General features: G+C 43.9%; 1 long non-coding RNA gene across 2 annotated transcripts; it reads right to left on the bottom strand.

Annotated features, from left to right (window-relative positions):
• Window positions 1-209: 209 nt before the first annotated feature.
• Window positions 210-16,995, bottom strand: LOC122462478. Of its 2 annotated transcripts, XR_006285028.1 has the most exons (4): window positions 16,983-16,995; window positions 11,582-11,625; window positions 2,159-2,273; window positions 210-869 (listed from the first exon to the last, which is right to left on the bottom strand). It is a non-coding gene; the product is annotated as an uncharacterized LOC122462478 (long non-coding RNA). The 2 variants fall into 2 exon arrangements; XR_006285027.1 differs by lacking the exon at window positions 16,983-16,995 and having other exon boundaries at window positions 11,582-11,769.
• Between the last annotated feature and the right edge of the window lie 6,216 nt (window positions 16,996-23,211).

Here is a 23,211-nt window from a genome sequence, read left to right as displayed (position 1 = left end):
TCAAATAAATTGGTTAGTCTCTAAGGTGCCACAAGTCCTCCTTTTCTTTAGCTCACGAAAGCTCATGCTCAAATAAATTGGTTAGTCTCTAAGGTGCCACAAGTACTCCTTTTCTTTTTCCTCTTCTCTCTGACCAAGTACTGAACCTGTGCCCTAGCATGCCACTAGGGGGCATTGTAAAGATGAAGACACAGCTACTGTAAGTCCCTGGATAGCTAAAGGTGCAAATGCAAAGCCAAAATGCTGAACGCTTGTGGCCAGGAAGAATCCCTGCGGAATTTTCCATAAGAGTAACAGTGTCCCGGTAAAAACCCTAGTTATATTCTTCCCAGCTCCCACTCGCTTGGACATGCTATTCACTTTGTGGTGCACTATTCTGCAGTGGCTATATTTCCCTGGTGGGCCAGCTGTCCCTGTATCTTTTTCTGCTTCCGTACAGGGATAGGAAGAAGCTGACTTAATTAGCATTCAAACTGTATAGCAATTTGAGATCTTCATATGAAAAGGCATGCAAAACATGTTCGTATTCATCCAGACGTGCCAGCTGAGCACTGGCAGGAGCAGTCTCTTTCCTGACTGGCGTTATTTACAATGAAAATGAGTTTCAGGCTATTGTGAGACGGTGTGTGGGGAAGGTCACATGGTGCCCAAGGATGAAAAGAGAAGTGATTTGTGGCACCAACACTGCTGTGCAATTGTTTTTTGTTTAGTGGGGCTCTTTCAGCAATTGAAATCGCTCTGCCATCTCCTAAGGAACGAGGGCAGAAGCCATTCAATTCACTTCACTGAAGACACTGAGCGAGGAAATCTTCATCTCCAAACTCCTTTTGTCCTGCTGCTTCCAGGTAGAATGATGAGGTAGCATCCTCCTGCAGTATGGGAGAGATATGGGCTCACGACAGATGATAAAAAGAGCTGGAGCAGGGCTAGTAAAACGTGGTGTGTTCGCTCCTATCTCATTTGTGGGTGATGGGGTGAATCTGATGGATTCCGTTCTTCCCCCGTCCACCCTTGACATAGCAGCCTCTGTCCAAGCAGTGGAGAGTTTTATCCTGTCCCCATTCTACCCTTCCCCTCCCAAAGTGTCACTTACCCCAGTGGCCCTAGCTCTCCTTGCTTAGGAACCACTGTTCGGATTTCTGTGATCCAAATGAACATTAAAGCAGTTTGACCTTTCTGATCTTACAGCCTTGTTTCCATCTATTGGTAAAATTGCTTCCGGGATTTTACTAGGCTAGTGCAGATCATTTGTAGACAGGAAGTGTTTTGAGGGTTTTTTTTGTTTTTTCTCTTTTATTATGAATATGCTAAAACTTTTGTAACTAATACAACCAAATAATGAGGTGAGAAGTAAAGCACGTTTAACTAAAAACACAAACAACAAAACCCCAAACCAGCTAGTGCCTATTTAAATAATAAGGTGACTTTCTGCTTAGAAATCCTGGCATTCTCTACTTACAAAAAGGACACACAGTGCTTTTTCAAATGCAGAATTCACTTTCTGTCTGGCATTATTTGACAGGAAATGAGATTTTATTCAGGGGTAAAGTGTGGAGCATTTGGAAACCCTAAGCCAGTGACTGGAGCAAGACTGGAGTTTGTTCTGACACGTGCGACAGTCACTGGATTACAATTAGCCCTTCACAGGCTTCTCAAAATATGCAGGTACAGTACTGCCAGTGATAAGCCACATGGAATTCATTATAAAACAAAACCTAGAAATTAATAATTAAGCAAATGCAGAAAATGTGTGATCTGCTTTAATACGACAATGCCGGTACATAAACTCTTGAGCTAACAGACACTTTAAGAAATGAATGGCTATTACAGTTATACCAGATGTCTCATCAACGACTACAGAATCCCCATTATGCTTGTCAACTTTATCCGGTTTTGAGCCTGCAAGTGTAACGCCAACAGACCCTGGTCGTCAGCGGGCGGGATCAAACTGTGGAGCTTAGTGCATGAGCCTCTACAGTATGAGCTAAAAGCCAATGGGCTCTTCACTAACGCTGTAGAGCAGACTCATTTTATCTCTCTCTAAGTGTCTCGGTGCCACTAAAGGGGACAGAACACCACACCCAGGAGGTGTGTGGCTTACACAATTTTTTTGGAGCAGAGTCCAGTCTGATTTTTGGAAAGCGTGGGGCACACTTACTTATGGCCTTTCCTCAAAGGAGTAGAGCGGGTGGGTCAGGAACCAGAATTTCCATTCCACGGGACATTCTGAATTCTTTGTTCTGAATCGGAATAAGCTGCAATTTTGAAGTTTCCTATAGAATGAAAATTCCATTTTTTAAAAAATTTGGAAGTAAGTGGTTTTAACTATATATTAGACAGATACACCCAATAGTAACATGTATTAAAGTTAAAGCTAAGTATTCTGACCCTGTCAAAATGTTTTGACATTATGGAAACAAAACAGTCTGACTCTCCTGCCCACCTAAAATTAAATCAAAATGGTTGTTCCCACACAAACATTTCAATTTCAGTGAAACTTCATTTTTCCGTAGCAAACTGTTTCTCTTATATTTTTTGACCAGCTGTACAAGTTAGAATATAAATGTTTTAGGGCTTGTCTACATGGAGACTTGGTGCATGGCAAGCCAGGATGCATTAGTTTGCTATGCATTAACTGGCTGGGTGTTCCCGGCTACCACACGCTATAGGCTCTGAAGCGTGCTTTGATGTCAAAGCAGTACATATAAGTGCACTATGGAACTTTTAGTGTGCAGTAGCACAATCCACATGGCTAGAGAGTGTGTGGCAAGCTAGCATGCTACAGATTTACACCTTGGCTTGCCATGTATCAAGTCTCCCTGTAGACTAGCTCTTAAAATTGATTAACACGAGGTGACCTTTCAGAGCAGATGAGCTTCCATATCACAAGACCCACCAACATAAGTGGCATTTATTGTCACCTCCTTATTGGCAGTTTCAGTAGAGAGGCTGGGGATTTATGGACTATGGAGGCAGAAGGCCCATCTCACCCCTAAGTTGGTCACACCCGTCCAGAGTGGTGGGCTGATGAGGCTGTCTGTACTACCACTCCCCGGGCAAGGTAGTGTTGTCTAATGGAAAGGGAACTGGGCTAGGAGTCAGAAGACCTGGGTTCCATTCCTGGCTTTGCTATTGACCTCTTGTGTGGTGAAGGATCAATCATTTCACAGCTCTGTGCCTCCATTTCCCAATTCTACCCTTTATCCTGCAGGCTCTTTTTCTCACCATGTCTATATCCAGCACTTTCTACAAGGAGGCCTTAATTTCATCTGGGACCTTCGGTGTTAATGTATTATAAGTAAGAGAGGACTTCAGTCTCCAGGACTTTCAGAAGGACTCTCTTCACCAACACTCAGTTCACTATATTTTTTTCTTAATATACTTAGAATGCTTTTTTATATGGGCTGACAGCTTTGAAAATTCTTATTCAAGAGACTAAGTTTCTTTCGTGTGATGCTTTCTCAAGACTACCGTAGCTGATGGTCACGAGAGTGAGGTAGCTGAAACTTTTAGCCAGAGAAAGCAGAGTACTACAGGCATTGAAGACTGGTTGGGTGGGTTTGATCTCCCAATCACTGTGCACACCACGCTTTCCCTGAAGACAAAGTGATTATTTGAACTCAGTGGGAGTTTTCAGTGGACACTGATTGCAAGATCAGGCCCTATATTAGTAGGCGAATGAGTCCAATATGTTCCATTCATGAAGTGCTTATATTTCCTCTTCACCAACTGTAATTTATACTTAACAATTCTCTCCTGTACTTATGAGCTGATGACAGGCAGTCCAGATGGCAGAAAATATCATTTTAACTTGCTAACACATTTTACTTCAAGTACTAACAGGACACATTTTTGGTTGAAATTCACACTTGAGCAAACAACATAGACTGACATTTTCCTGATGTAGGTCTCCAGTAGTGAAGGAAAAGTCTCAACAGTGCCCCCACTAATAGAATATATTCTTTAAAAGGGTAAAATATTGACCAGCTATGCTATGCGGATCCTATGGTGGGCATACCCATCCTAAATAGGAGACGTTTCAACGCTTCACTCTAGGATAAGTTATTGTGATTTAATGTGTCTTGCTTATATATGCTCCGATATGCTATTAACAGGATCATCATACTTACGGGATTCAGCTGGCATTTTCAGGGAAACAAAGCCAGGGGGAATTGTTCTGGCTATGCAAACTAATGGATTATTAATGGGGACCGCTACACTATGGAAGAATAATTAAGAATTTATTCAGAGATAAAGGCAAATGGGTCTGGAAAAACTTAGATCTCTCAGGCCTTAAATATACAGCCCTTTTATAATCTAGCGTCTGCTGACTAACACAAACCCACTTTCCAGAAGGGCACTGCTGTGTTAATTTCACAGTCACTTTGCTATCCACCACCATTGGTTCTCATAAGGTCTTCTGTGGGGCCCAGGACTGTAGAGATGGATGAATCGACTCACGACAACTTTAAAAACTTTCCCTAGTTTTGGAACTGAGGTTTATAGACCTTCTGGAAAGTGTTTTTTCCTCACAATGAGCTCCTTGGTAGCTTTGTTCCCAGCATATCAAGCAAAGACTTTTCTTAGGGCATTCCTAGCACATCCAGCAGCGTGAATGATCAGAGATTTCCAGGCAAATTTTGCAGACTCAAGAGGTTCAGATAAGCATCTGATCTTGAACCATTTGATTCTTTCCTGCCACTAAGGGCTCATCTGTACAGGGAAGGTAGTTAGCTATTACACTTCAAATTCTCACCCTAGCTTATTCCACACTAACTCCGTGTGGATTCTCTTATTCCTCACTACAAGTGCCTTGGTGCATTTTAGCTTAATCCACTTTCAAAGTGGATTAAGCTAAACCACGCAGGGGCACTCTTGGTGCAGAATAAGAGTGGCCACACACCGGCTAATGCAGAATACATAGTAACCACTCTACGTGTGCCACGACTGATCAATCTGTGGTGCATGACGCATATTCATTACTTAGGTTGGGAGGAAGAGACAGTCCATATAGAAATGAAGTGAAGTGTATTTTCTTATTTCACATACATTCAAGCTTTCCCTTCCATTACGGTCTGTAGAAAAGGGGCCAAATGTGTTGCCTTTCTAGTTCAACCCTTTAATAACCAGACATCTCTAAATTATTATGATTAGTTCTACAGTTTGTGCTTAGTGACCTCAGGCAAGATCAGAACCCCCCCGCATTACATGTGGGACAAATCCATAGTAAGCAAAACATTGTCCAAAAGAGTTTGCAATTTAAATAGACCAAACAAAGAAAGAGCTATTATCTTAATGTTACTGATGGAAATAGAGGCACGAAGATCAAATGACATGCCTGAGCTGACACAGGGAGAGCCAGGTATATAATCTAGACCTCCCAAATTGTACTTCAGTTCTTTAACCACAGGACTATCCTTCCTGTCTAGAGACTAATCATACTGCTATACATAGCTGGGTATTCGGTGGTCACCCTTCATACTGCAGTCACGACAATGGACCTGGGGTCTCTAATAATTAGAGATCAGTCATATACTATACATTGGTTTTTAAAATTCATTGCATGCCCTCTGCTTTTATGTCACATCTAAAATTCCTGCTGGTTTACGACACCAGGCGCAGTGATCTAATAAAGACAGGCTTTGCATTAAGTAGTCATGATGCTGAATTAGTCACAGTGGCAGTTTGGAGGACACACTTATTCCCAGAATCTCCTGTTTAATTTATGATTCTGTCTTGTCTTTCATTGCTCACATTTTTCTTCGTAACGCTGCCGGTTCCAAAGTTTTACCCATCCAAGGAATTTCCCTGACAACAAAAATATGGCTGAGTGTTCTGTTATTCGAATGCATGCTTGTTATTGCTTCACCCTCGTTTTTTGGCTACTGGCCCAATGGGACGGTAAATGGCAGGCAGTTTGGGAGTACCTACCCCTACATGCATCATGGACAACAACTTAATTCAGAATGCGTCCTACAGACCTTTTGCCCTTCTAAGTCATGATTGCACAGACCACCTTCGCTCCCACTTGTGCACTGTCAGATACAGCAATTGTTCAAGTGAAAGACTAATAAGAAAACTAATCAATGGAGCTTTAGCTCTCTCAGTGCAATTTAGCAGTTGGAATTCTGAAGTAGTGCCTAGCAGAGGCACTAGGAGGTAAGGGATGAGAGAGTAGCTAGGGAGTCAAAACACATGGTTTCTATTCCTGGTTCTTCCACTTACCTGAACTGTGATTTCAGGCAAGCTGTTTCCTCTCCCATCCATCATAGATTGTTTGAGGCAGGGACTCTCACTATGCATCTGCTTAGTGTCAAGCAAAATGGGGCCTCAGTCTTGGTTGGAGCCCCTAGGTGATGCGGCAATACAAAAGCCACCAAACCCATGACCTGAATTTGATGACCTTCCAGGTACACCTATTTGATAGGGATTTTTAGAGAAGGTTGAAGGACTGTTCCTGAGACAATGGGGTATGGCAAGGAGCTGCTTTTTCTTTTCTGACTGGCTGGGTTGAATGAATTTGTTCCAGTTTGAATGTTTTTTAAATGTTTTATGTTGCAAGGTTAATTGTTAAGGCACATAGAGCTCTTACGTTCTTCATAAGAGTCTTGCTATTCAAATGTAAAATAAACCCATACTCAATGTTTGACATCAAGGGCACAGTATAGCATCAGAGTCAGACTACAAAGGTGAATAAACAATTTCGACCTCGTGCCAACTGACGTCAGCTTGCAGGCAAATTAAAGAGAGCTCTGACAAACTGTTGCTACCTTGTTTAAATTAAACATAACAGATTATATTCCAACCACATTTTGCAATGTTTTGACTAATATTGACTAACAGAGGATGCTCTGACGGTATAAGAAGCAGGGTTCAGAGTGGTCACTTGTTCAGGAAGCAGAGCTGAGAAAGACACACTTTTCTTCATTTTCTCCCCTGATGAGAGTTAACTTGAAACCCTACTTTTTTTCCATAGTGCCAGCCCAATAAGTGGCAAAAGCTGCTCCTGGCAAATCATGACAACTCATATGGAAAATAACGCAAGCGTGAGGGCAAAACCTATGTGTAAGGAGCCACAGGGCTAGAACCCAAGTCCGCAGAGTCTGGAGCAGGTGACAGTCCCACACTGTAAGAAGGAGGCCATACAGAGCTCTATCCAAGGAGCACTGTGCAGATCATGCACAGCAGGAAATACCACCCAAAGGGGCCAGAGTGACAGCACATTGAGGCCCTATGATTGGCCCATGGTTACTATTTAACCCTAGAGGGTGGTCCAGGAAGTTGTTCGGGCATGCAGACTTCTGGCTTGCTGCGCCTCTAGACCTTGCCTTACCCTGTGACCTCAGACTGACACTGACCCTGACTCATGTCTCCTGACTCCAGCTTGGTAGCTACTCCTGATCATCAGTCTCCTACCTTGGCCTGACTCTAACCCTGACCTTGCCTACAGCGTTTGGCTCTCACAATTCCTCTGACTCCTGCTGACTGACAACTGCCTTGTGGCCTCCCCTTAATTCTGTGTCCCCAGCCCAGTAGTAACTGCTACACCTGACCACCTATATGCTGGTCCCTTACACTATGGAACCCTGGACTTCTCAAAGTTCCCCTCATCTGGAGAAGTTCTCCAGCCCTGAAGGTAAATTTCACTGAGCTCTTCAGAGTAGGAGGTTGGGTTCGGGCTGGAGAGAAACGCTCCTTTATAAGTACAGGTAGGAATTCAAAGGGCTTGATCATAGAATATCAGGGTTGGAAGGTACCATCTAGTCTAACCCCCTGCTCAAAACAGGACCAATTCCCAACTAAATCATCCCAGCCAGGGCTTTGTCAAGCCTGACCTTAAAAACTTCTAAGGAAGGAGATTCCACCACCTCCCTAAGTAACCGATTACAGTGCTTCACCACCCTCCTAGTGAAAAAGTTTTTCCTAATATCCAACCTAAACCTCCCCACGTGCAACTTGAGACCATTAGTCCTTGTTCTGTCATCTGCTACCACTGAGAACAGTGTAGATCCATCCTCTTTGGAACCCCCTTTCAGGTAGTTGAAAGCAGCCATCAAATCCCCTGTCTAACTAACTAATCCCTGTTCCCTCAACCTCTCCTCATAAATCATGTGTTCCAGCCCCCTAATCATTTTTGTTGCCCTCTGCTGGACTCTCTCTAATTTTTCCACATCCTTCTTGTCGTGTGGGGCCCAAAACTGGATGCAGTACTCTAGATGAGGCCTCACCAATGCCGAATAGAGGGGAATGATCTGTAGATATGTCTTCAGACTCCACAAGGTTAGCTTTTCATTGCATGGCAGCAGGAAATGCTGGTCTTGCACAATTTGAGAAGCATGAAAATTGCCTAAGGGGGATTACTCATTGATTCCCTTGTGCTTTCCTACTGAGATTTCCATTGCTTTAACCCTTTTATCTCTCTTTAAAAAAAAAAAAAGAAGAAGAAATACAGATTTTATTGCACTCTCTTCCATGGAATACTGCACTATAATAAAGTGTCCAGGAATCAGATCTACAGTTAAATTCATGATTGCTCTGTTATTCTTTAGCTCCTTTAGATTGCACCATCTGATCAGACAGAGGATTCCTTACTATTATGGAAGAAAGTGACAGAAGTTTGAGAGAAAGTGCATACATAGAGCTGCTTGAAGTTTCCAGTTCTGAAATTTCAACAAAAACTATAAGAAATTGATTAACATTTCCAGTTGTCTTTTTCCAACCTGCTCCAAAATTAAACCTTCTAGTTCTTATAAATACTCTTTGTTTCCATTAACTGCAATTTGAAGTTAGGTGCATGCGAACACTTATCCTGATCTTAAGCATGTGCATTGTTTTAAGCATGTGAGAGTTCTAATGGGACTAGTCATGTGCCCAACGCTGAGCATGTGTACAAGTGCTTTGCATTCGGGCTATGCAGAGGAGAAGGTCCACTTTGGATTACCACGAAGACGACGTACTTAAACAAGTGACCAGGAAATGAGATACTGAAGAGAACAAAATGGCTTTCTAGGCTCCAGCAGCTCAATACCCTTGCACTGTCATTTTAAATTTGCCAGCGTTGAGTGAGTATCCCAAGTTGCTGTCAGTCACAGGAGTAGCATGTGTTAACAAACTTCACAGTAAGTGTTTGAACCCGGCCACATTCAGTGACAACACCTCAGTTTGAAAGTGCATTTTATTTGTTTAACTAGATGCAGAAGGAATCTCTTAGAATCATCAGAAGTCCCAATTGATGTATTGACAGTAGACAGTTTTGTCACAGACTTTAATGGGAACAGGATCAGGCCTTAAGTGCTACATAAACTGCACCCGCAGTAGAAACTGATACTAAACAGACAGGACTCGCATAGTCTTTATTTGTATTCTCTTCAGTGAGTGGGGTTTGACATATGCAATTCTCACTGCCCCTGCAGGGACTTGAAATCTTAAGATAATGTTACTTTATTGCATTTACTCACTAATGCTGCAGTGTCAGTACTTGAGCAAGAGGCAAAACTGTAGAGATTTCAATGACGACCACTGATTACCAAGATCTAGGTCTAGGAAAACTAAACCTTGGTTCTGAGCTCTGAAGTTAATGGAATACTTCTAACGTGGCTTCTCCATTACTGGATATGTGCAACCATGGTACCCATTCCACACAATCCTCTACTAATCTCTGGTGAATGATTAATCCTTTTGATCCACCCATGATACCAACTCATCCATCCAAAATCTCCTTTTTCTCCCATGAACTTTTCCTTCTAGTGTCCATAAACATGCATCACACACTGAACCTCTTAAAATGTACCCAGCAAATAAAATCTCTCTTTTCATAAGACCTCTCAATAGAGTTTGCTGAGCTCCAACAGGAGGGGGGATATGCAGTCCTCTCCAATACTTCTTCACTGGCCACATGGTCTATCCATGATATTTTCAGAAGGAACCAGACTCCCCTCTCCCCTCAGGTTGTTTTTCCCTTTCATTTACTATGGAGTCCTCTGTTGGCTGGATGTTGCCTGGGGGATTAACACAGTGCTCAGCAATCAACCAGCAGATTATACAGTATCACCTGACACTACAGACATCATCTCAAATTCACAGGCCACCCTATGATAATGGTAATATCTTAAGAGACATGAAGCCTTGAGTCATGCTTCCAGGCATAATCTAGCTATTAACTGTCCTATGGGCACTTAGTTATTCCTTAGTTGTGTACTCTGAACCAGATGGACCACAGGCCTGATCCCATATAGCAGTTCCTAGTAGAGATATAACCTTTTCTAACACAGGCAACTTGACTGCTAGAGCAGAGGAATATTAGTAGCGCAAGCTAATTAAGCTTATATAAATCCTTTTTTTTTTCCTAACGAAAAAGATAATTTGATTATTCATGTTAAGTGTCTGGAACACTTATAATAGTGGTATGGATATTTGGTCAGGAAAATTAGAGTATAGATAACAAGAAGAAAGTTATTGATGTGAGAAGAAAAGTAAATAATAGGAAAGAATGTGGAAAAATAAGGAAAAGTTCAGAATATTTAAAAAGTAATACATGAAAGAGACAGCTCGGTGTAGCTACATGATGAATAATGAGCCTTTTGCCAAGCATTAGCAATTTCCATAGGTGCTTCATACCAGACTGAGGAATGCAAAATAAAAGGCCACGTCAACTCTTGTAAATTAGCATAGTTTTGCTGAAGTCAGTGGGGCTTTTCCGATTTACACCAGCTGAGGATCTGGCCTTATAAAGAGTGAAGACTGGTAATGACCAATGAGAAGCAGAAGAATAAATCACATTGTATTGCAAGCTGTGGGTGGGGCAGCAGGATTGCTTTATCTACGTTTTTTCCCCTAGAGCAGCCAACTTGTTCCTTTGTCAGACCCCCTGTGATAAAGCAACAAAGGATGTAATAAAAATTTTTACTTGTTCCAGTAGCAAGCAAACACATATGATTAAAAAACCCTCACACACCCCAAAAAATCCCCCAAAGAAGTACAACCACCTATGGCGTAGACCCAAATGAAGATAAGATATTAGCACGAATGTCTCCACTCAGATGCCCATTGCAGCTCTCAGCTGTCCAGTATTCATTCCACAAGACTGACAACATAGCAGTAGCTTATCTTTCTACTGTCAGGTGCAACTGCCTCAGTTCCCCACCTCTCTCCACGGAGCTTCCCTCTCATTTTTGGGTAGCCCTCCAGCCAAACAGAGCAGACCAGCCCTTCCTAAGTAACAAGAAATTCAAACCAACCAAAAACCTCCCCAGCTCTTTGCTCTCCTCAGGTCACAGTCCTCTTCCCAGGGCCTGTGCAACCTTCTACCTTTGGCTACAGTGTGAGCCATACAGTTTTGTCACATAGCCCACATCAAGAGGCTGTATCAGATGTCACCCCTCAGAGGCACAGGGGAGCTCTTCTCCTGAGAGCTCCAGCCCCAAGATCCTAGATCCTGCCGCAGTTATTTGGCCTGCCCTCAGGATTCTCCAAGAAACCAGACCTCCCACCCCTTCCCCACCCAGAGCTTTGCTATCTGCAGACTGGCCCGCCAACAAAATCCACAACAGCATCAACTTCCCGTACTCTTTTGCATGCCTACCTGTAGGCCTCATCTCCAGTCTTTTCTCAGGTTCTTCCAAAGCCCTGCCTAAGCATCTCTGTTGCAACCCAACAGCCACTCTTGCTCCTTTCACATCTCTCTCCAAACTCAGCAAAGCAAGCCTTTCTTCCCAGCATGCTCTGCTACTAGCCTACAGTTCCCAGGTCTATCTGGGAACTACAACTCCCAGAATGCCTTTGCAGTTTTGGTCTGGAATTTGGGAAAGGGCTGATCTGGACGTACCTTTAAAGGGACAGCACATCCTGTTACAATTTGACTCCTCTCTTAGTTTCTCTTGCTATGCCTAGGCTCTTGTGAAATGTTGTTGCTTCTTCTTCTGCATCCTCTCTGAAGCCCAATCTTTCCGCTCCATCTCTATTGCTAAAACCTTGGTCATCTCGTCCCTCCATTGCAATTTCCACTCTTCTTCCTTCCTTGCCTCTTACCTTTCCCCACTTGAGTCTAGCCATTGCTAAAATCTCCTTCTCACCAGCCATGTCATCCTCACTGCTTTAATCCCTTACCCTGCCCTTGTCAACACTTTCAATAATCTGGCACAGCTCTTTCCCTGCCTGCATCTGTGCTCTACCGTAAAAGATAAGGCCAGAAGGCAATACTGTGACTGTCTAAGTCTGACCTCCTGTATAACACAGGCCATAGAAATTCCCTCAATTAAGTCCTCTTTGAACATGAGCATAGTTTTAGAAAAACAATTTTAAAAAATTGCTAGTGATGGAGAATCCACCACAGCACTTCATAAGTTGTTCCAAATGGTTAATCACCCTCACTGTTAAAAAATTGTACCTTATTTCTAATTTGAATTTGTCAGCTTCTTATATCTTTTTCTAGATGGGAAAGCCCTCTATTTTCAAATTTCCTTTCTCCAGGTAGGTACTTATGGACTGTGATTAAGTCACCCTTTAATCTTCTTCGTTAAGCGAAAGCTCCTTAAGTGTTTCACTGTCGCGCGTGTTTTCCATCCCTCTAATGATTCGTGTGGTTCTTTACGGAGCTGTCTTCAATTTCACTCTACAGCCCCTCATGATCCTCAGCCTTCTTCTGCATGCTCACTTCTCAGTGCTCCATTTGTCCCCTCAGCTCCATGAAATGCCCTCTCTATCCTCCTTCAAACCTCTCCTTACAACCCATGTTGGTCTATTGGTTTGGAAGAATAAAGTCCCACAGCTGTTGGGAACAGGGGAAAAGGACTTTGAGGAAATGCGATCAACCTCATTTGTGGGGGTGGGGGCTGTGATTCCCATTCCTCTTCCCTCCACAGTCACAGATCTCTTCCTTATTGTGGCCCGTCTCTCTGGGTCAGAACCTACCAAGTTTATTCTCCAGAGCACATGGCAACTTATGGCAAAAAATGCACAGGATCATCACTGCCCCGTTTTTCCTAAGCGCTCATAAACAAAACCAGAGGCACAACTTTAGACCTCTGTTCTTTCCCCACCGCTAAAGACTGATTCCTGTCACCAGCCTCCCCACTAAAATAAAATAGCTGACTCTTCACCCCTTTCCCCCTTGGTTACACTTATAGCTTCAAAATGGGGTAAAAATCTTTTTGCGAAAAATGTTACTTTGGGTGGAAAGATTTCAAAATTTGAATTTTTTTCCACCAGCTCTAATTCCATCCTACCATGTCCAATATGAACAAACACAACCCTCCCAGTGTAACCGTGTAATTGCAATAGGGTTTGTACTGTGACGAGCGCTGACCTTGCTATTGGTTTTGAATGAAATTGCGTCAGTGCCATTGTTGCCGTGTTGCACATACTTCATTCTCCATTTGCAGCCAAGCAACAGGCCTATTGGCAGGGTTTCCTTTTGGGGTTTTAGTGCAGTTATAAAATGATGAATATTTCATTGTTTGTAATGCAGGTTTATTATGGCCTTGCTGGATTGCCTGTGTGGTCACCTGTATGCAAACCAGAGAGGGATAAATGGTGCACTGTGATGAGGGGACATAATGGTCTCATTAAATTTGATTTGTTCTAACCTACCAAGGCAAAAGATCTTCTTTTGCAATAATAAAAGAACCTGTAAGCTGTTACTACTCGAGATAAAATACAGAACAGCCCCGGGCTTGTAGAGTCATTAATTACCATTAATTCCACTTGGAAGTCAGTCTCTGACCATATATAGCTACATCATGTTTATTTTGACAAGTGTTGCTTTCACTGATGGTGGGGCTGTTTAATTTACAGTATAGCTTCTCTGGGGATTAACATGCCAAAAATGCATGAAAATATTTTCCCCATTTTCAAATGCATTCTGAATGAAGGCCCTCAAAGTAAGGTATGTCTACACAGCAACTGGGAGGTGTGATTTCAGCAGGTGTAGACATACCCAAACTAGCTTTGCTCTAGTTAGAGTAACAACAGTGGCAAAGCTCTAGCTACCCCTGCTCGTCCAGGGCCTTGGATACCTGTTCAAGCAGCTACAGCCTGTACTGCTGCGGCTTCATTGTTATCAGAGTAGCAGCCGTGTTAGTCTGTATTCGCAAAAAGAAAAGGAGGACTTGTGGCACCTTAGAGACTAACCAATTTATTGGAGCATAAGCTTTCGTGAGTTACAGCTCACTTCATCGGATGCAACGAAGTGAGCTGTAGCTCACGAAAGCTTATGCTCAAATAAATTTTAAATAATAAATAAATAAATCACAAAGTCAGCTCCCAGACTGCTGCGCTGGGCAACACAGCATGGGGAGTAGGTGGCCAGCCCTCTGTGGAGAAAGAGGTGGTTAGGGACTATTTAGAAAAGCTGGACATGCACAAGTCCATGGGGCCGGATGCGTTGCATCCAAGAGTGCTAAAGGAATTGGTGGATGTGATCGCAGAGCCATTGGCCATTATCTTTGAAAACTTGTGGCGAATGGGGGAAGTCCCGGATGACTGGAAAAAGGCTAATGTAGTGCCAATCTTTAAAAAAGGGACGAAGGAGGATCCTGGGAACTGCAGGCCAGTCAGCCTCACCTCAGTCCCCAGAAAAATCATAGAGCAGGTCCTCAAGGAATCTATCCTGAAGCACTTACACGAGAGGAAAGTGATCAGGAACAGTCAGCTTGGATTCACCAAGGGCAAGTCATGCCTGACTAATCTAATCGCCTTCTATGATGAGATTACTGGTTCTGTGGATGAAGGGAAAGCAGTGGATGTATTGTTTCTTGACTTTAGCAAAGCTTTTGACACGGTCTCCCACTGTATTCTTGTCAGCAAGTTAAAGAAGTATGGGCTGGATGAATGCACTATAAGGTGGGTAGAAAGTTGGCTAGATTGTCGGGCTCAACGGGTAGTGATCAATGGCTCCATGTCTAGTTGGCAGCCGGTATCAAGTGGAGTGCCCCAAGGGTCGGTCCTGGGGCCGGTTTTGTTCAATATCCTCATAAATGATCTGGAGGATGGTGTGGATTGCACTCTCAACAAATTTGCGGATGATACTAAACTAGGAGGAGTGGTAGCTACGGTGGCAGGTAGGGATAGGATACAGAGGGACCTAGACAAATTGGAGGATTGGGCCAAAAGAAATCTGATGAGGTTCAACAAGGATAAGTGCAGGGTCCTGCACTTAGGACGGAAGAATCCAATGCACCGCTACAGACTAGGGACTGAATGGCTAGGCAGCAGTTCTGCGGAAAAGGACCTAGGGGGTGACAGTGGACGAGAAGTTGGATATGAGTCAACAGTGTGCCCTTGTTGCCAAGAAGGCCAATGGCATTTTGGGATGTATAAGTAGGGGCATAGCCAGCAGATTGAGGGACGTGATCATTCCCCTCTATTCGACATTGGTGAGGCCTCATCTGGAGTACTGTGTCCAGTTTTGGGCCCCACACTACAAGAAGGATGTGGATAAATTGGAGAGAGTCCAGCGAAGGGCAACAAAAATGATTAGGGGTCTGGAACACATGACTTATGAGGAGAGGCTGCGGGAACTGGGATTGTTTAGTCTGCAGAAGAGAAGAATGAGGGGGGATTTGATAGCTGCTTTCAACTACCTGAAAGGGGGTTCCAAAGAGGATGGATCTAGACTATTCTCAGTGGTAGAAGATGACAGGACAAGGAGTAATGGTCTCAAGTTGCAGTGGGGGAGGTTTAGGTTGGATATGAGGAAAAACTTTTTCACTAGGAGGGTGGTGAAACACTGGAATGCGTTACCTAGGGAGGTGGTAGAATCTCCTTCCTTAGAAGTTTTTAAGGTCAGGCTTGACAAAGCCCTGGCTGGGATGATTTAATTGGGGATTGGTCCTGCTTTGAGCAGGGGGTTGGACTAGATGACCTCCTGAGGTCCCTTCCAACCCTGATATTCTATGATTCTATGAAATTGGTTAGTCTCTAAGGTACCACAAGTACTCCTTTTCTTTCATTGCTATCGTCACTTGAGCTAGCTTTGATCTCACTAGATCACAGGTAGCTCTGGTATCACTATACATGCTGCAATGACACCTCCCAACTGCAGTGTAGACATGCCTTAAAACCAAGAATGCGCTTGTCTCAAAGAGGAAATGGAGAGAGAATAAACACTATTAACTGCTAAAGATGGGCTTAAACCATAAAGTTAGCATCTGGAGTCCAACTTTCCAAAGTTCAGGCATATTCAGTGTTGGTGGTTTTGGTTTCAGCCTGTTTCTGCTAAGGCTCTCATCCAATCAGACACCTCAGCACTTGAATAGTTCCATTGACATCAAACACACACAGAGCTTTTGACTCTAAGGAGGCTTGTCTTGCTATATATTTCTGAGCTAAGAAGAGTTTGAAGTGAATCAATGAACATTAAACTATAACAGCACATGTTGTAGGTCTAATGTCATGAGAGCCTGAAAACCCGTCCTCCACTCAGGAAAAGGTCAAATATCCAATCTTCTGCCTGCTGAAACTGGTCCTGAGAGAGAGCCCATATGCAATCAGCACTTGACAGTGAAAAAACCAAGTGCAAACTGCAGTCAGCCTCAAAGACAGATTTGGAGACCAAGGCAGAAAATGGAATGAATACATTAGAAGTCTCTAATGACTTCGAGCTGGAGAATCTGAGTGCATCTACTTCATCCTCATAATCCTAACCTCTGCTTTTCAGACCATCAATCATATCCCTTTCTTGGCATCTAATATTTCTTGGGTTCTGGTGACTCCATCCTCTCCTGGTCACTCCTTCAGTATCTCTTTAAGGTGTCCTTCCCTTCCTGTCTTCTGCTCTCTATAATGGTTTCACAGGGCTCTCTGCTTGGTTCTGCTCTTGCACCCTTTCCTTGGAAGAGTTCATTTGCTTCAACTACCGTCTTCATGTCATTGACTATCTTTATTATTAATGTTGATGACTTGACCTGTGTCACACAATCTAATCCCATATCTCCACCTGTCTCCATGGCTGAAATTTAACATGGCAAAAGTTGAACTGCTGGTACTTCCTTCCAAGCCCTGCCTATTCCCCCATCGTCTGTCACTGTGGACAGGGCCCATATCCTGAAGGTCACTATCGACTTTTCTCTTGATCCAAAAATCCAGGTTGTGTCCAAGTCATTCTAGTCCTCTTTCCATTCGCATAACATTTCTGAATTCAAGCCTTCATCCAGACATGTCTGTCCCTCCCTCAAATCTCCAGCCTGATTTCCATGACCTCCTTCTCTCTGGCCTCACCAAGTCACCCCTCTCCAGTCCATTCAAAATGCAGCTAATAAGATGACCTTCCTGGACAAGTGCTCTAGCAATGTCATTCCACCTACTGCTTTCAAGTCCCTCTACTCGCTCCCCATTTCCACTTAGTCAAGGTCAAGCGCTTTTGAAGCCCTTCACAGTTCTTCCCCTCCCTATTTATCTGCTCTTGTTGCTTATCACAGTGCCCCTTCCTCACTGCATCCTACCATTAGTGGCAGCCTCAACCATCTAGCTATCTGTTTCTCTCTCTTTGCACCTTTGTCCATGCACTTTCCCCTTCTGTATGGAATATCCTCCGTAAGATGTACTGTAAATTCACTGTCTACTCTCATTCAAGTCCCTCTTCAAAACAACAGAGCCAGGAAACATTGGCTAAGGTGAGGGGAAGATGAGGCTAGAGGCCACGTACTTTATCTATCTATAATAATTCATGCCAGGTATATGTATCAGCATTAAAATGGTAAACATCTGAGTACATTCCTTTTTTCCCCACCTTTCCCAGACCAGGATGCCCAGTGGTTAGAGCCAGAGTCAGAAATTGGAGCCGAGGGTCTGAACCAGGAGTGAGGTGAGGCAGGAGCTGGTCTGGGTCCAAGCAGGCTCAAGAGTTATCATAGCCAAGAGCAAATGCTTTGAGTCGCTGCTGAACTGCTGCTGCTGGGCTTAAGAGCCGGTCTCCTGATTCTTCCAACCCATCAAGTGTAGCCAAACAGGCAACCTATTACAGGCCAGCTGTGCACATTAGATTGCCTTGACTAGCCCTGCTGCAGGCCCTCCTCCCAGACTGGCTCTGCTGTAGACCCTGATTCCTGACAATAAGCTCTTCAGAGCAGGGACCTTATCTTCATATGTGTTTGTACAGCCCCTAGCACAATGGAGCAGCAATCCCGACTGAGGTGTCTTGGTACGACCTCATTATAAATTAAATAAAGTAAGAAAATTACATTGACTTCAGCACCTACACACATGGAACTCGAGGGCTAATTTGGGCCACTGAGCCTTGTAATGGACAGACTAGGAATGTACAGATGGGTGATGCACAGAGCAAGAGATGCTGCCATCTTTACAGAACTTCTCTTTATTCCTGAAGGAATTGTAGTGCCAGACAGTGTAAGTCGGTGTAGCACCTTTAACTGCAGGGGCCCTACACTATACTCACCAGCTGAGAATCTGACTTTGGGTCTGAAGGCTCCACATACATCAACACAAAATCTGAGATAGGCTAATAGTAAAGTAGATGATGACTGTTTTACTACCGTCATCAGATAATACCCCGTAATCCCATGAAGACTGGTTTAATCACTGGTAGTAAATGTACTTTGATTGTAATTCTGCATAAACTGGGACCTGAAACAGGGAGAAATGGTTGTAAAATCTTAGAAGGGTTTTCAGAAAGAGGATAGAATTTCTAAAGCAGCTGCAGCATTAGGGGCCAGAGTTGGATTCCCACGGACTCGAGTGGAGCTTTGCTGATTTCACCAGCTGAGGCTCTGCTCTGCTATCTACACAGTTTACTTTTGATGAACATTAGAGTAAGAACTGGAGGGGGTGCATGCTGGCAATGCTTAATATTCAAAATGAAATTTTAATTAAAGACAAATCTCTTTGGATCCAAGTCATGCTCTTAATTGTGGATGATCTGCAGATCTGTTGGAAACCTTACAGCAAATACAATAAGGCTATAACAAGCTTAAAGAAAAAAACATCTAATAGCAAAGGGCTGTAATTTGAATGCTTTTCTGGCCAAAGACACACCCTCTAAGGTTGGATCCCTGATTGGAACAAGCAGGTAGATCATTTTAATTATTCCAGTTCTGCTCGGGGGGGCGGAGAGAGAGAGAAAGAAAGCATTACTAATTGCTTTCTAATTGCTAGGTGGCTTTACGGTCATTTTTGTATTTTTACAGGCCAGATTTTTATTACCTGGCTTCTCTTTCTGCACCCTGATTGTTCAGGGGCAGCTACTGTCACTTAGCTCTCTAACCACCTGATTGCATGCTCTCATCAGGTAGCTAAGGGATAAAGCTCTCCTCCTTTCACGTTGCTGGAAAGTCAGAGCAACTCCAGGAGTTATTGTGGATTCACACCACTGCCCCTACAGCAGGATGTGGCCCTGAGTGACTTTAATTGCACTGAGACAAAGTGGGTGGGGTCACATCTATTATTGAACAAACTTCTGTTGGTGAAAGAGACCCGCTTTCAAGCTCTACAGAGCTCTTCTTCAGGTTTAATTGCACTGGTCAGAATGGCATACAAGGGGCCTTCAGAACAGAGAATCAGCTGCAGAGTCTGAGAGCAGTCAGAGTTTGGGCTGCATGGGGGGAAGAGATGAGGGTGAGACCCCCAGACCACATCTCTGGGTAGCCAAAGAGCCAATGCTTCTGTCCCAGCTATTTTTTATTCACTCCCAACTGCATGGTTTAGTCACCCCACGTAATAAGAGCTATGTGAGCACCCCGTATTTCATAATAGGTGTGTTCTTGACGATTCTGCACCCCTCTCCTCTGACATAAGGACATATGCTAGTAACCAGGGAAAGGATGCAAGATAAGGACAAAACACAGAGCCCCAAATGTATTTTCTGCATCTGTTTCAGGAGCCTCGCATTTCATGTGCCAAACAAATACAGGTAGGTTATCATGGAGGTGGGCCCTGGACTTTCTGCCAAACTAAAAATTAATCTCCATTTCTAGCTGTGGAGTGAATTTCCATGCCATTAACACTGAATGGTTTGTAATGGACAATGCTCAGGTGTGGCCTTTCTGCCCCAGTATCTGTGTTCTCTGCTGCAGTAGCCGAGCCATTTACCAGCATTACAGCAATTGCCCCTTTGCTAAAACCTCCTTTTGAAGTGCCTAGTTGGAAGCACCTTGTCTGATGCTGCTGACATGCCAGTGGGCTGGCATCACAGTGTGCCTGGAGATTAGTCAAAGGGAATATTCGGTGTGTTTCAAATCCTAGTGTGAATTAATCAGGCGAGCCAAAAGAAACCGTGCTGATAACAAAGTGTTCCTGAGCTCCCAGGCTAATGCCTAGCAAGTTGCTGCAGCAGGGCTAAAGCAGAAGAGAATATGGAAATGAAGCTCAGCTCCCAGAACATGTAAGTGCCATTGGTTATTCACTGTATCCCGCTCTGACCCGTAGCCTCCACCCTTTAGCTATCCCGGGTCATATCCTGCCCCTGCTCCATGAACACTGGCAATGCTCCCTTGGCAGTGGATCTAGTGCACTTCCTCTGTGAAAGGCGGGGCTGAGAGCTGCACAGTTCCCTGACCAGCCATTGCTCGAAGTGGGTAGGTGGGGCCATAGGTAAGGCATAAGAGGAGTGAAGGCACGGCCTGGGGAATTGCCATTATGTGGGTCTGCCTATGGGGGAGAGGGTACATAAGAGGCTGTGAAGCCTTCTTCAGTCACTGGGCTGGACTAGCCTCCATTGAGTGGCTCTGCAGGTTAAAGGAGAGGATAATTCTCCTCCAAATCTGGAGAAGCCTAAAAGTAGTAAGACGGAAGTGATTATTCCCCTCTATTTGGCACTGGTGAGGCCACACCTGGAGTATTGCGTCCAGTTTTGGTCCCCCCACTACAGAAAGGATGTGGAAAAATTGGAGAGAGTCCAACGGAGGGCAACAAAAATGATTAGGGGGCTGGGGCACATGATTTACAAGGAGAGGCTGAGGGAACTGAGCTTATTTAGTCTGCAGAAGAGAAGAGTGAGGGGGGATTTGATAGAAGCCTTCAACTACCTGAAGGGGGGTTCCAAAGAGGATGGAACTAGGCTGTTCTCAGTGGTGGCAGATGACAGAACAAGAAGCAATGGTCTCAAATTGCAGTGGGGGAGGTCTAGGTTGGATATTAGGAAACACTATTTCACTAGGAGGGTGGTGAAGCACTGGAATGGGTTACCTAGGGAGGTGGTGGAATCTCCATCCTTAGAGGTTTTTAAGGCCCAGCTTGACAAAGCCCTGGCTCAGATGATTTAGTTGGTGTTGGTCCTGCTGTGAGCAGGGGATTGGACTAGATGACCTCCTGAGGTCTCTTCCAGCCCTAATATTCTATGATTCTATGAATTGAAGGAGCTCAAAGTGGATGCTACACCCATTTGATGATCTCTTGTATGCCAGTCATCCATGCCTCTAGATATGTCGTCTGTACCTGTGTCGGAAGAGTTCCACGCGTACACCATATTCTATCGTTAGTAAAAAGCCCGAACTAAAGGCAACTTGAGCCTAAAGTAATGTTGGTCTTCCTTGCAATAATCTGTATTCTCATGCCTTCCATGTTGTGTAGTTCATAGTTGCCAAACTGTCTTGTTTTACATATCCACCAGCTACAGCAATGACCTAAATGCAAGATGCAGAATTACCATGGGCTGGTCTACACTGAAAAGTTAGGTCAACCTAGCAATGTTGCTGGAAAATCCACACTCCTGAGTGATGTAGTTAAGACGACTGAATCCCCAGTGTAGACAGCACTAGGTTGATGGAAGAATTCTTCCATCAACCTAACTACCACCTCTTGGGGAGGTGGATTAACTACAGTGACAGGAGAGCCCCTTCTGTTTCTGTAGTGTGTCTACACTGAAGCTCTACACTTCTGCAGTTGTGCTGCTATAGCATGTTAAGTGTAGACATAGCCTAATACTTAGCATTTCACTGTCCTTGATTCCCCTCTCGCAGACACTGCTGCAAATCACAAGTAAGTCAACTGAAGTGAATAAGAGTTACACCAAAGTGAAACGGGTTTAAGCAAGAGGGGAATCCAGCCATACCTATTAATGAACAAAATGTGAACTTGTGATAGGGGATTGAAATGCTCAAGGAACACACACCTGTGGCCTGATACTAATTTAACTTACACCACTGTATATCAGAAGTGGCCTCATGCAAACCAAACCAAAAGTGAGATTGGAATCCATCCCTTGGTCTGTCCTGTCCTTCCACAGAGAGGAACTCGATCTCTCGCTACATTCGCTAGTTTCTTCTATTTCATTGCATTCCAAATTGGTTTTGCATAGTCCTTGGTTGTCACAAGAATAGATTAATGATTGGCCACTCTCTTCCTGTCATAGCATGAAGGATTGTCAGGAGCATGGATTGATTTCACCATCGTTCCGTCCTTTAAAAATATTTGTCAATAAATCAGATGCAAGGAAAATATTCCGGCAGTGATATTATGAGTTGATTCATCTTCACCACCAAGAAACCAGCTAGAAAGGATAAGATGCAAAAGAAATCTGTTCTCATGACAAACTGTAGTTGTATTTAGGATAAATACTGCCATAGTTACCTACCAAAGGCAGAATACATTATACTGAGAATTAGAAATGGAGTAAGAAACTCACTTTCCTGACCCCATTCATTTCAAGATCTCTTTTTAAAGTTGTTCCCTGATTTTAAAATCCTACCTGGTTACAGCCTACCGGAGAGACTTTGCTCTCACTCCCCTGTTTCTTGCTTCCCGGGCAGGCCAGTTATTGTCTTCCTCTCTCCATGTTGGTGTAAGATTCTTCTTCTCTTCAGCTATTTCTCTGCGTAACAGTCTTTCTGCTATTTGCAGTATAGCCAACCCCAAGCATTCAAAAGCTGTGAGTCAGGCCCCCGAACATCGTGAGATTGGCTTCAAAATCATGACTTTTAAAACAATTTTTCATTGTTCACGAGAAGGCCGGTCTGGTGGTTAAAGCACTGGCCTGGGCTGTGAGAGATTGGGGTTCGATTCATGGCTCTGCTGTGAAGTTCCAGTGTGACCTTGGATAAGTCAATCAGGTTACGTCTACACTGCGAGCTAGAGGTGTGATTCCCTGCTCTGGGTTGACATACTTGTGCTAGCTCTTGGCTAGTGTGCCCGCAAGGGCTGGGGGGGAAGATACCAGCGAAAGGAGGACACTCAGGCCTAAGAATAGTAAACTATGCTTTATTGAAGGAAGGAAGAACTTACGCTCCAACCTGCGCGGGGAGCCCCTAGGATGCGCGGAGGGGC

The sequence above is a fragment of the Chelonia mydas genome, chromosome 11, assembly GCF_015237465.2.
Source record: "Chelonia mydas isolate rCheMyd1 chromosome 11, rCheMyd1.pri.v2, whole genome shotgun sequence".
NCBI lineage: Eukaryota > Metazoa > Chordata > Testudines > Cheloniidae > Chelonia > Chelonia mydas.
Note: the sequence above shows the minus strand (reverse complement) of the source record. Positions and strands in the feature narration are given on the sequence as shown.